Source organism: Pollicipes pollicipes, unplaced genomic scaffold (assembly GCF_011947565.3).
Source record: "Pollicipes pollicipes isolate AB1234 unplaced genomic scaffold, Ppol_2.1 Scaffold_4295;HRSCAF=5057_pilon_pilon_pilon, whole genome shotgun sequence".
Classification (NCBI taxonomy): domain Eukaryota; kingdom Metazoa; phylum Arthropoda; class Thecostraca; order Pollicipedomorpha; family Pollicipedidae; genus Pollicipes; species Pollicipes pollicipes.
The window spans coordinates 27,788,004-27,802,552 of record NW_023596461.1 but is presented as its reverse complement, the minus strand read 5'-3'; the positions used below and the strand labels follow the sequence as shown (position 1 = coordinate 27,802,552).

Here is a 14,549-nt window from a genome sequence, read left to right as displayed (position 1 = left end):
ATTGGTATTCCTGCCCGAGTGCGAGGGCGATCGGGGGAGGGGACTGGAACCAGTTCCCGGGCCCCGGTGCAGGCGCGCCGGCGGCGGCCATGTGGCCCGGCCCGTCCCAGCGCGCGGCCACCGGCGCCTGTGTGCAGACGCTCCCGGTGCCGGCCGGAGCCGAGTGTGGGCGCACCGCGACGCTGCGGCAGCGCCGCTGATGGCGTGACGAGCTGGGCCGCGCTCACACTCGGCGGTACCAGCGCTCAGCGGCGCCATGTACCGGTACCGGCGGTACAAGGCCGCCGTGTCCCCATTCACCGACAACGACAAGCGTAAGTTGCCGGCGGCGCAGGCTGCGCGGCCGCCCACGCGCCGCCCGCGCGGACGGGGTGAGGTGCGTTCGGCTCGCTCTCGCAACAGCGTCCGCCGCGGCTCTGGCGTGGTCGTGTGCCTCTCTGGGACGGGCCTGCTGCGGGAGAGCGGGCCGCAGCGTCCGCCGCTGATGCTATTCAGCGCGCTTCGTCCCGATCGTTGTTATGATTTATGGAGACGAGACGCAATTGTATTCAGAAGAATTTGCATGGGCATGCACATCGTTCTGATAGGAGCAGTTTTGTGTGTAATGCTCAAGCATTCCGTGATCCGATAGCTGACCTGAGTCGCAGAAGGCAGTGACCGCGGCCTCAGAATCCCACCTGCCTCTGATCACCAACGCGCGACCTTGACCGGAATGATTTCCGAGGCACCTGTGGGCTTTTCGCTGTACAGCAGCCGTCCATACGTCCCATGAACACTGGTTCTGTTGATACCGACCATCCACATTATTGACATGCATACTGGTGTCGTGATCTCGTGTGTTCCTCACCTGTATGCGCCGAGCCGTCCCAGCCAGCTGTGTAAAGCTCATCTGGAGGCGCGCGACAGCGAGCCACGGGAGTAAAAGTAGTCGGGCTTGTAACGTACAAGCGTTATGACGGTCAGAACACGTGGAAGCCGACACCCTCCGGAATTTGAACGAAAACGTGCTACGGGTGCTTGCGCAGTACCCCTGCATTTCAGTCAACGAGATATGTTGTCATTGAGTGCGGTCCGGACTGGGAGGTGGGCGCGTATGACATAAATACACCAATAACGACCAGCTGCTCTGCGATCACAAAGCTCTAAATTCATGCAGTGTTTTGTTCAGCGACGCTATTTTGACACCATCCTCTCAAAATGCAGCAAACAACTCAAGGCTATGTGAGCAGCAACTATGACGTTATTTCCATTATGCTGCCGTGGTCAGCGGTGAGAAACCGGTTTTGGTCGACTTCATGCATAAATAATGCATGGAGAGACGGGCACAATGCAGCATCACATTTTTAGGCGGCACATTCTGACACAGGATTAATGTGATTAAAGCAGTTATTTCATCACCAATGTTAGCCATGAGTAGGCTGAGCTGAAGGCAGCACAGATGTTTGCTCTTGGCTGGACGTGCAATTGCCTTCAAGCTGCAGGGATACGAGCCTACGACTGAGCTCCAATCAAGTCCATTGGTCCAAAGTGACTGGTGATTGCCCATGCGCACTAGTGACGTCGAGAATCAACCAAGAATAAACCAGCTACGGAATATCGAACATCGTTGTCACGCGAACTACATAAAACATTCATGAAAGCGGCGTTTCCCTACACAAAACATTAACCACAGCAACAATAGTCAGGACGCCAAGGGCGTTGTCTCAACACAAGCGTGGCATTCCTTACTTGAGCCGGCATTCTCTTGAGCTGCCGGCAAAACAAAATGTCTCACGTTCTTCTGGTCTTCTCTTTTCTCAGGTCACGACACAACGCATTACCTGACCTAAGGGATTACACCCCACCCAGGTGTCTCAACTGTTGCCCATGCCTGACCTGACATTTAACCTTACTCTAATGGACACCTCCCAGGTGCCATATGTGCCTCTCCTAAGCTTAGCTCTGACGTGACCGTTACATTCCCAATATGACCCGCGACATACCTCCAGCCGGTAGCTCCCAGCTGCCGCATGTTTGGCCCCTGACCTGCCTTCTCAGCTCTCTCCATGCAGTGGCTTCCTTGTGCCGCCCGAGGAAGCCCTTAAACTGGCCTCACTCCTCCCCAGTCGGTGATCCCTAGGTGCCGCTCGGGGCAAGCTCTAACCTGACCTCTGCCTTCTTCCGCAGCCGGCAGCTCCCAGCTGCCGCACGTGGAGCGGGTGGAGTTCTACGCGCCGCAGAACGCGCGCGAGCACCACACCCTGCGCTATGAGGTGGTGCAGGACCGGTACCGGGCCGATCCCGTGCTGCGGCGCGGTCAGCCCTTCTACATGGCCATTCGACTGGGGCGCCCGCTCGACTTTGCCCGCGAGCGCATGTACGTCGTGCTCAAGTATGGTGAGTACCGGGCGCCACGCGAGACGTCGGAGTACCAGCGGGGATGATGCAGTCGGCAGTACCGAGTGGGTTTGGGTGCAGTCGGCAGTACCGAGCGGGTTTGGGTGCAGTCGGCAGTACCGAGCGGGGATGGCACGGTCGGCAGTACCGAGCGGGTTTGAGTGCAGTCGGGTACCGAGCGGAGATGGTGCAGTCGACAGTACCGAGAGGGTTTGAGTGCGGCCGGCAGTACCGAGCGGGGTTGGTGCAGTCGGCAGTACCGAGCGGGTATGAGTGCAGTCGGCAGTAATGAGCGGGGATGGTGCAGTCGGTAGTACCGAGCGGGTTTGAGTGCAGTCGGCAGTACCGAGCGGGGTTGAGCACGGTTGTGATGCCGGTGTTGGGGTCTGAAGTGAAGAGTACGAACGAGCGAGCTTCGAAGTAAATCTAACAGCATGTTCTGATGCATGCACATATTGCCAGTAGCACGGGAAGTGTTAACTTCTGTGGCCATAGCGGTTCAGGTAAAAACAGGACCCTGGACACAAGTTTTCATGCGATTCGTTAAAGCACTCGCTGCAGGCGCGCGTCAAGCCGGGCGTCCTGCGGTGCAGTAATGCCGTACCAAGTCTATCGCCGTGAATCGCGCCGCCTGACCTTCTGAGACCACCTCGGCCGACGCTGGGTGCACGCCGGCAGGCCCGCGGCGGCATAATCAGTGGTCTGTGTAATTGACCGGACAGTGCACGAGTTCACCTGCACAGCCCTTCCAAGGTCACGATAAGCGTAATGGGTCATTAAGCCAGACGACCAGATGCCTGAAGAGATACGGTAGCATGGTTGAACGGAATTAGCCGCCTGATTCAGGTCCAACCGCGGACGGCGGCTCCGAATGTTCCACCCCAGGGTGACGGCAGCTGTCACCAGCGCTGGGCGTCACTGGTGCCATGCCGAGACCACCCACTGTCAGCGGCACTCTCACAGACGCTATCGCAATCACGTGCGGCGTCAAGTCTAGCACAACCATCCATCAATGTATCCATCAACCATCAATATTAACGCCAATATCAGTATCAATAGCAACATTAGCACCAACATCATCGTCGAGGTCGCCGGTATCGGTATCAAATATGCAGTTGGACTACCCCCAGTGTTATTATTTGAGGAGAAAATTTCGCTAGTGCATGCACGTCGGCCTTAACTTCCAGAAAGATCTTGATGCTAAAAGTTAGAACTTCAGTAGCACAATAAATACGTCTGACTTATCACCATCGTCAGCTGCACAATCATGGCTTACGCTTCCCGCGCGTCTCAGCTGGGGTCCGCGCTGCTGCGGCAGCCCCGCTGGCGGCTGTCGCTTCAGGAGGCCCACGATCGGTGGTAACGCTGGCTGGCGGCTGTCGCTTCAGGAGGCCCACGATCGGTGGTGACGCTGACTGACGGCTGTCGCTTCAGTAGGCCCACGACGGTGGTGGCGCTGACTGGCGGTGTCGCTTCAGTAGGCCCACGCTGGTGGTGACGCTGGCTGGCGGCTGTCGCTTCAGGAGGCCCACGATCGGTGGTGACGCTGGCTGGCGGCTGTCGCTTCAGTAAGCCCACGACCGGTGGTGGCGCTGACTGACGGGTGTCGCTTCAGTAGGCCCACGGCTGGTGGTGACGCTGGCTGACGGCTGGTGGTGACGCTGGCTGCTGATGGCTGAAAGTGACGCTGATTGAGGCTCCTGGTGACGCTGGCTGACGGCTGGTGGTGGCGCTGGCTGATGACTGGTGGTGACGCTGGCTCACGGCCGATGATGACGCTGGCTCACGGCTGTTGTGTTTGGCAGGACCACGGCCGGTGGTGACGCTGGGCACCAAGGTGTACCTGCCGTCGGAAGAAGGTTTACCAAGGAGAAGCAGCACTGGGACTGTCGCGTGCACGGGGACGATGGCGCCACCGTGGTCCTGCAGGTACAGCTAACGGGCCGGGACACCTCATAACCAGTATGCCCGTGGTTGGCTCATTGTTTTAAATTCAATCATGATCAACTTCGACCTTCATTCTGGCATATCGCGGTAGTTTAAGTTAGGCGAGGTTTGTGTTTAAGATGGTGTCTCAGGACGTGGAACTGTCTGGCCTGTTCCTCCACAATGGATTTTGTGACTGCTTGCAACTTTCAAAGGGTAATTGATTTCTCTGTATTATTATCTACAATGCTGAACCTATAATGAGCTACATAAACCAATGAAGTAGCTGAACCATGTATGACGAATCGTCATTTTGTTAGAGTTGCAGAGTAACAAACCTTGACACCAGACGCGTTCTTTGACCGGCAGATCCAGATCCCTTTCGACTGCCTGGTCGGTGACTGGAGCTTCAGCATCCAGACGATCGGGGCCGAGAGCGTCGGGCGCCGTCGGGCCGAGTACAAGTGCCGAGAGAACGTCTACATCCTCTTCAACCCCTGGTGTCCCGGTCAGTGCCCTCCTCAACATACGGTGTTGTGCTGCTGCCGTATAGTGTCCCGCCCAAGATGGCCGGTGCCGACCCGAATACCGATGCCGACCCGAATTATTGGTGAAGTGTAGAAGGATGTCTGCAGCTAGTGCTGAGAGTGAGACCTTCCAAATGTTATTTTCCAGTTTTCGAAGCATCTGACCGAAGAGAGCTGGCGCCGGGTAATGATAGCGCTGTGACACTGTATTGCTTTTAAAAAACATACACAGCTACCACAATCTCAGCATGCAAATTGAGCCTAGTGATGCTAGTGATGCCTAGCTAAGCATAGTGATTTTTATCATGTTAACGATAACTCTGTCGGGAGCGGTGCGATTAAACCTTAGGATTTAGGCAAGTGCTGTCATCTAGGATTCCACGCGCACTCAACACAATTCTCCCATGAAATCTGCCCTACCAATTATTTAATTTCATCTGTGCGAGGGCCTAGTCAGGATGGAGGAAAGGGATGCGGTATTAAACAAACTAAAGGTTTTATGGACATGGGCGTATATTTGTTGGTAGGCTTGAGTTGACACAGTACATGAGTGGCCTTGGGGACATCATAAAGTGTTAGATTGCAAATTGCGCGATAGTGGTGCCAGAAATATAATATTGTGGGGTACCTGTATCAACAAGTGTTAAGAGTTAAATTGGGCACCGAAAACATTAAAAAAAGGACATAAGTTATCATGCACAAAGTCAAAACGCAAACCATATCTATGCACATGTTTAGGTTCCAGTGACGTATGTAGTGTCTGACATTAGGGCGACTCACTCCCAAACACGTGTCTCTGTTTCCGCCCCTTGACGTTGGGATGTTTGCAAACGCAAAATGAGATGCATTTAGTGTTCAAACAAAACAAGGAAACACGGCAGCACTTTTGCTTAATGAGGGGATTGAACGAACCCAGGATGTTATATTACAGAAGATGGCAAGGATATCCTTCTCAAAGAAGTTCTCAAGCTGTTTATGACGCATGTGGGAGTTCGTTGTAGATATATCGGACTGAGTGTACTTTGCTTATCCGATTTCAGGCTCATAAACGGACTTTTAAAGCTGCGCATGAGAGTATATTCAAGGAATCTTGAGCTTGTCGACCTTCAGTGTATTTTGCGGTGGGTTAAAGGTTATGTTGTGCAAATGCAGCCATTGTTTATTTCATTGGAAGCAAAAGGTGGCAGACTGTTGCGCTTCACAGTGCAGAACCACTGCAGGATACAGCATGAGACTGACTCCTAAATAAAAACAGCATAAAACGTCAAACATGAAGCACAGACGTAGCATCGCCACAACAATAGCACAATGGTGTCCTCACCAGCTCGCTTGCACATTATTCGACGCCACAAAGCTTGCAGCCATTTGGTGGCCGCAGCGGATTTGAAATCAAATTATCGACGGGTGACTGCTGGCGGCGCGTTTTAACCGACCAGGCCTCGGTCTGGTCCCGCCCAGCCACCGAGGTCTGGCGCAAGTCAGGGCCTGCTGTGGTCGTCTCCTGTCACCAAGTGACTGCTGTGGTCGTCTCCTGTCACCAAGTGACTGCTGTGGTCGTCTCCTGTCCCCGACTGGGCGTGGCCCGGTGACATGTGATGCATGTTTTTGACCACGAGATCGCTCTCGTGGTTCTTTCACATTCGTTGCGTCAGTAAACAGCCTCATAAGACAATGCGCTTGATGATGGCCGAACCTTGCATGCCTACAACCGATGCGACGCGATATCCAGGCCTTGTTTCTACAAGTCCGCGATGCACCGCGATATCCTGAGGCTCAGCAGCACTCGGTTGCCAAAGCATGATGGAGGATAGCCAGCAGCAAACCCCACTCCCGGATCCCAGATACACACGGGTAGTTTTACCGGGATTTTTCGGTGTTCGTCCCCTGGGTGTCCTGAAACGACAGCTGCATGTATCAGGGTCATTTGACTCTGATTCGGGCGTTGTTTGTTTAACAAATTGGCGGCCGACAGGCAACGAAGCTCGTCTGTCCGTGCACCCTGGTCGAGGCGTTATTTCTCAGAAATGGACAGCTGAGAAGCGGTCTGTTGTTGAGACATGTCGTGGCACGGTCGTGGTGCTGCTCTGTCTTAGACTTAAGGTCACAGAAAACGTGGTTTCGCGAGGCGCTTAATCTTCTGAAGCACTCAGACATTGGTTCTCCGAGCATTCGTCTCAGTTTGCTTGCTCCGGCAGCTCAGTGTCAGCCCTCATTGCTCAGTAGGCTGGAGCGCCTGTTCTCCAATGCATCCACCCTGGACGCTGAGGGTTCGAGTCGCTTCAGGCGCGCGCTGTTTGCTTCTGACTGGGATGGCCTGTGAGCGATGCAGCTGCCGCTGTAAAGGTTATGTGACGTCGGGGACAGGACGGGCGTGCCGAGTATTGCTGCGCGTTACGCTTTCCCCATCAAATTCCACCGTTGACTCGGAATTTCACGATCGGTAGATAGGTAATCGGTTTTCACTGGAGGGGCAGAGCTCCCGCAACAAGCACTGCTTGACGTGGGTGCTGATGCCTGAAACCCACCCAACCAAAAAGACTTGTACTAAATCCCTTAAAAAACTGTCCCCACTTATCTTTTTCTCTTCAGGCTGTTAGTCTCATTCCCAAAAAATCACGTTGTGTGACTGGAAGCAGAGGTAAAATCAAGTTCCAAGCACATACTGTAAAAACGAGCTTGGAAACACATAAAATCATAAAAGGTATATCGTAAGCTTAAATGACTTCCTGTAGCAATCCTTGTATGAACATGACTCAATTCACATTTTGGATACACGATACAAGTGAATACTGGACGACAGGTGCAATTATCACTTCTTTGTTCAGGAGTCCTTACGATTTTGTTCTGAATTGGCGGGAGGCTTTGGAACTTGACACCTACGGCATGGGTAATTACCCGGGTATCTGTTGTTGCAGATTTCTATGGACAATTTGCTATGGACGATTACGTACATGCCAAAAGGTTCTGAGTTTGGAAGCTTTTCAGAGCTACACAGCGTATGATAAGAAGAATGACCGAGGCCGACATGGTCTGACCTAACTGCACAGTGATACAAAATTGCGTCGAAGTTTGAAGCTTGAGTCTATTTTCAAATTTCATAAGCGTTAAAGATAACACTGGGCAGTATACTCCCCAAACAGAAGATTGATCTGAGTCGCTTTTGGTCAGTGACCTACTCGTACCTTTAAGATGTCCATGGAAGTGTCTGTTCCGGTTCCTGTTCTCAAATATCCAAGTGGACATTAGGAACTTGCCCATAAAGCGAGCTCTAATAAAAAAGCAAATTACCTTTGAGCTCGGTCTGACTTTCTTTTCTGGCCCAAGGTCAAAACAATTTGTCGTAATCCTAAATTCAACGATATACCTGCCTATGAGGTTGTCTCAGAGATGTATGGCATCACCTAACACTCTGTTGTCGCGTCAGATGGAGCAATGCCCTATAAATAGCCCACGCTGTCAACTATTGCCCGACTTTAATCTGCCATAGGTCAGCCACCTTACAAGGTGCATCGAATTTTATTAAACTAAAAGTTATCTTATTAAACTAGCTGCAGCTAAGCAAAGCCTGGCGCAAATATATGGCGCCTTTCGAAAGTATTCTTGAAAAACCTTCGTGGGTCAAACTGACCACGAGCTGAAAGCCTGTTAAACGTCGTTGGGCTTTTTCCTTTTAGGAATATCGTTAACATCTGTGATGCATTGCTACATATTCTCAATTTCGTTTCGTACAGATTGCCTTGGAGCTGTATAAGATGTCTGAAATGTCTCAGCTTGCACACCAAACCTGACAGGCAAGCCCAGGGCTTTCGGTACAGCACAATGCACCAGTTTGTTCAGAGCTTCTTCTTAACATATCGTGGCATTGTGTTCACTGCTTATAACATATGCCATACATTCATAATAGTGCATACTCTACATTTTATATAGAAAAATCACCCACACAGCCTATCTGAACTAAGGAGTGCATTTTTTCACTTTATTCATCTACTGTCCTTATCTTCATCTCCCTCTCTCACTCTTCATTCCATCCATTGATTCGTCTCCCAAGTATCACATGTGAATGGCCAACGGAAGCATAACGTACCTATAACGTACCCGTGTACCTATGCTATGGATGAGTTATCTCCCGTTATCGACGCTTCATTCGTCCCAGACCGGCGAAGCGTTGGCTTCTTAGCTATTCTACAATCAGCTGGCTGCCGTGACCTTGCCGTGACCTTGCCGCCCGCCCAGGGTCGCCAGGCGTCGTTACCAGGTCGTTAGTAGATCCCAGCCCGCCTCCACGGCAGGAGAACGCCCGTGAACCAGCGAACAAGCACGGACGTAAACAGCGCAGCGCCGTTAAGGCCCACCGCTGAGTCGGACACAAAGCAACTTCACCCTCGCCTCCCGGAAGACGTCTGTGTATTTAACCGGGGACTGTGAAAGTGAAAACAGTCGGCACTCGGCAAAGTGGCTAGCTGGTGGGCCGTTTATATTTTGAAACGCAAACTTTGCTTTCCGTAATTCAGTCATTTCACGTCGAAGGCGTCGACAGATTTTCGGTGATCCTGGTTTAGTGCAGTACTACATTGCTTCCCTTTTGCATGGCGTCGTCTTGCATAGTTCCTTATGCAGTTGGTCGCCAGTGTTGCTGTCTGAACGATATACTTTCGCTTTCTCCCCGTGATGTCATCTATCTACGACCAAACGCCTTGGTGGTCAACGCAGCCCCCAAACTATTTGCTTCTGTCTCGCCCAGTGGTCAAGACTCACTCCCATTTACCAGCCGCAAGCACGACTGTCTGTCAGGGATCAATGTGACCATATGGACACCGCGCATATTGGTCACTTGAAAGAATGAGTATTTCTGTTTAGAACTGTTTTATGGAAATGCACGTTGCTTTTTGCGTTTCGTAATGCATGGCCCCACCACTGCCATACAAACAAAGATAATGCTGTGCATGTCCTTCCATTAGTCTGCTGTGACAAGCAAATTTTGTTAATGTGGTGGGCACTTTCAAAGTCTTCAGACTACCGGTATAACTACAAAGTCAAACATTTCTTGTCTACCACTGGCGGACTCATGACCTTAAAGGTGTGGAAAAACACCTCGCTTTATGCAGGACGTTACAGTGCAAATAGTGCCGCTTGCCCATACAGCCCACTTTATGATGACTCTGGAAATACCCTGGGTTGGTGCTGGTTGTGGGATTGTGGGATATGTGTAGTTGGTTCGGTACATGCTTGTTGAAGCGTTAAGATATATACAGCTACAAGCCATAGCAACTGCCGCTCCGCCCTAACCTTCCGGTGCCTGACGCCGCCATTGCGGTTAATGCATTTGCCTGGATGTACCCTCGTTACCTCTTCTTTGGCTTTGCAATTTTGGCGCGCGTAATATCGAGCAATGATTGGGGACGACCTAACGGCCATGATGCCGGCAAACGTAGATCAATATCAGCATTGGAGCCAGCGTTGATTCTTGTAAGCGCTCTCAGGGCGCCTGTTAACCCAGCTACGCTGCGGCTGTTCTGTGATACATTTCGCGAGATAAAAAACTTTAGAATGGCTTAGGACTTGAGCAACGCTTTTAGTTTTCAACAGTAGGAAGTAATTTGCAGATGCATGCTTCTGAAGAGGTCACAATTATTCTGAACATGTCCCCACAAATCACGTCTCTAGCCGCTCATTAGCAATAAAGGGCGTCACAATTTTGCCAGGCTGTGCCAAATTTATTTTAAAGAAAATTACCCAGCAATGAGCGCTCTAATTTGAGTGATTTGGCGTAAAGACGGGAAAAACCAAGTTGGCCTCACACCCCACCGTATCTCCCTCCCCCTCCCCCCCCCCCCCCTCCCCCACCCCAAACACGCACTGGTTAGGCGCCCAAAGCATTGCTTGAAGCTGGTCGCGGAGGACTTTGTCTGGCCCTTGGAGAGCGCACACCGAGCTGGATAATGCACAGCCGACCCGTTAGTGGCCGACGAGCGCGGCTCCAGTCCCCCCCCCCCCCCCGCCACTGGACCAAGTCCAGGTCACGGCTCAGTTCAGCCCCTAACACCAACCGCGTTTGAAGGTCCTCCAAGCTGCTGTCGCACAGCCAGTTTATTAGTCAGATGACAGCCATTAGTTCCTTAACGAGCAGATGAAAGGAAATGACGGTCTGGCGGTCATTCGTCAACACTCGGGGAGCTATAACAAACAGTGTGGTCGCGGCTCAGCTTTGCTTACTTCTTTTCCGTTGTTCAACAAAATGATCCGTCTCGATGACTTTACTTAATGAAATGCTCTCCAGGATGACAAAAAAAAGGGTCCACGGTGTGGGCCATAGGTATTTACCGTAACAGCAAAGCATCGACCCGCTCTGGGGTTGTTAAAGCCACCTTATATATTGGGGTATACTCATGGGATTGGATGCATCCAATTGGTAATCAATCGCACTGCTCAACGCTACTCAGTTATTATGAGTCATATTTTGCAAGGTGATCGATGACGTCACATACCGAGAAAAAGACCTCACAAATCACCAGAATTCTCCGCACCATTTCAGAACTCTTTAGATCGTTATCAATAACATACAGCCTTGTAATTTGAGTACACAACTACATGCAGTGTTTTTTGCACATCCAAATGCTGCCGTAGCATTAAAGGGACATTCCCTTGTGTAATGTGGAAATTTAGCCGTGCACACCCATGGCTGAGTAGGTGTACACGCCTGATATATGGAGCTCGTTTTTCGAAACTGTCTCCGTGGAGCTAAGGGTACTGGTACTGCTCCAACAGCCAGTAGTAAGGAACTGCTCATTTTTTCACATGCCTACAGATTTTGCTCATTGTTCATCTCGTTTTCAAATCGTATTTTGTGTACATGGATTGCAATATTCCTCCACAATAAAAGTATCTTTAACCAGCTCGATTCCAAAGTGGCTTTATTGGTAGCAATGTGGTAGACGCCAGGCGGCACCAGCTTATTTTGATAGAAGACGACAGCCCTGTACCATCTCCACCTCCACTCAATCCACATCCGTGGAGATCACTCTAGCTGGTTGAAGATTAACGCGCAGTATGCTCAAACGATCAATGCACGCGGAAAAAGCTGCAGTGATTCAGTGCGGCAAATTCGAAGCTTCCCAGTCTGCTGACTTTAGTCTGATGAACGAAGGAACGAACGAACATGAAAATCGATGAAGTGATGAAGGTTTCGTGGCAAATGTTTTACGAATACCAAACTCGGCAGCTACAGAAACAGACGGAAGCGGAGAAAACACGAAACACGGGGTCGAAAGCTAGCAAAGGTACCCACCGTTTAGTCCACATCGTATGAACGTTTATTGCCGACTGACGGCATGTCAAGCAACATCACCTGCTCCCCGTAGAAGATGCTATGAAAGATGCCTGTGTTCATGTCAAAAGATGATTGGTGGTCATGTACACAATCAATATCACTTTTAAACACTTACACCAGCTAAGTCCTATTTTAGGCACCTCATATGAACATCGTGCAGCATGAACCTTGGTTTCTGCTTACACAAGTCCTCAACAGGCGTGCCTCAAGACGTCCTCTGCTAGCTCTCAACCGGAGAGCGCGTGCGAGCCGTAACTGGACGAGCGCCGTTCCACAGAGGACGCCTGCTACATGGAGGATGCCGCCGAACGCGACGAGTACGTCACCAGCGACACGGGCAAGATCTTCGTGGGCGCGCATCGTCGCTACCGCGGCCGTCACTGGGTGTTCGGCCAGCACGACAACATGGTGCTGCCGGCCGCGCAGCTGATCCTGGAGCGCTCCGGCCTCAGTCACGCCGAACGCGGCAGCCCGGCCAAGGTCGTGCGCGCCCTCACCGGTACCGTAAGTGAAACGAAAGTACATCTGATGGCCACCACACGGCGCTACCAGTGCAGAATGTAGCGGTTGAGTCCGTACGTGCGTTTGCAGTTGGAAATCAGTATTTTATACGGCCTTGGGCGGGCAACAGGACAGTTTTTATTTTTACGACTTTAATCACAGCTCTTAGGATAAAATCGTGACGGCCTGTCGCCTTAGATCGGCTGCAGGTTTCCTATGACCTGGCTGTCAGCATTCATTGACGTTAAGATATCGAGTATGCTTGCAGCTGCTGAGTCTTGCCTTACCTGCTCCCATCACCAGCCGCTGCTGAAGAAACTCCTATTGAGCTGCTTCCTGTTGTCAATTATTAGCTATCGATGTGCTCGAAGCACCACCAATCATCGCTCAGCACGCCATGGCCGCCTGATTCAGCTCCTCTTCAGAGCGTTCTGCCGACCTCAGCAGCCGCCCGTGACCTGTTCCAGCTGCACTCGGAGAACCACGGCGGCGTGCTGCAGGCGCGCTGGGACGGCCAATACGAGGACGGCGTCTCACCCTGGACCTGGACCGGCAGCGTCAGGATCCTGGAGCAGTATCTGCGCAGCGGCGGACGCACCGTCAAGTACGGCCAGTGCTGGGTCTTCTCCGGCCTGCTAACCACCGGTGAGCGTCCTGCGAACCTCGCTGCTGCTGATGGTGTTGCTCTGGATAGGGGTCATTACTGCTGGTGGTCGCACTCTGGATAGGGCCGATTACTGCTGGTGAGCCTACTCTGGATAGGGCCGATTACTGCTGCCGGTCACACTCTGGATAGAGGCGATTACTGCTGGTGAGCCTACTCTGGATAGAAAGCAGAAGTATTGCTGACGATGGTGGCCCTCTGGATTGGGATGATTGCCAATGTTGAAGATGGTGATCATCATAATGACATAATGGTGATGGTGATGTTAGTCATGATGGTGGCGATTACGCTGGTGATTATTAGGGTTTTAAGGGTACTGGCTTCCGGGAGTTTTCAGGAAGGCCAGTGCCGTGCGCCACGCTGTACACATTGAACTTGTATCTTTATATGAGTTAATGCAGTTATTCATTTGGCGTCTTTCATCCTGTGTTGTTCTTGGGGTGTGAGCCCTGCATAGACAATTCCTGGAGGATCATTTTTACTGGCTGATGTATCACGGCGGTTGAGATGCAAGGATTGTACAGGAAAACGTAGTAAATTTCATGCCAGTCCCCATCGTATTTTTTCTTATTTTCACGTAGTCACGGGATAATTGTCTGTTAGGACAGTCATTTCCAGATATTCACAACACGTGCATTATTAGACTCACTGAGTTGTGTTCATTTGCCGGCTCATATGACGTAAGTGGGGGCCGTTCGATGCATCGCTTTTGGCGCCAGCGAGCTATTCGGCAGCCCTGCAGCTCCTCCGCCGCTCTCTCCGGCCATGCCCACTGTGTCCGCATCAGCGAGCTATTCTGTGGCCCCAGAGCTCCTCCGCCGCTCTCTCCGGCCATGCCCCGGGGAACTGACCACACATGCTGGCCGGCAGTGTGCCGCGCGCTGGGCATCCCATGCCGCAGCGTCACCAACTTCGTCTCGGCTCACGACACGGACGGCACCCTCACCGTTGACAAGTTCTTCGACGCCTTCGGTGACGAGATCGAGGTGAGGGCCAATTACTGGGCGGCTGCGCTCACAGCCAATCCTATTCATGGGTAGGGCGCCGTCTGGCGGTGGAAGGCAATCAGTTCGATGGCGTCAGAGGGCGTGGGCGTCGAGGGCAGCTCAGGCTGATACCCGCCGCCATGTGCGCAGGGGATCAGCACTGCAGATTATAGCGAGCGTATTCATGACGTTTGAGACATTGTACACTCCACGCGGCGGGTCTCCGTAAGTATGCGTGGATT

General features: G+C 52.0%; 1 pseudogene; it reads left to right on the top strand.

Moving 5' to 3' along the window:
* The first annotated feature begins 128 nt into the window (after positions 1-128).
* Positions 129-14,549, top strand: part of LOC119097383 (hemocyte protein-glutamine gamma-glutamyltransferase-like) — a 15,562-nt pseudogene continuing 1,141 nt past the window's right edge.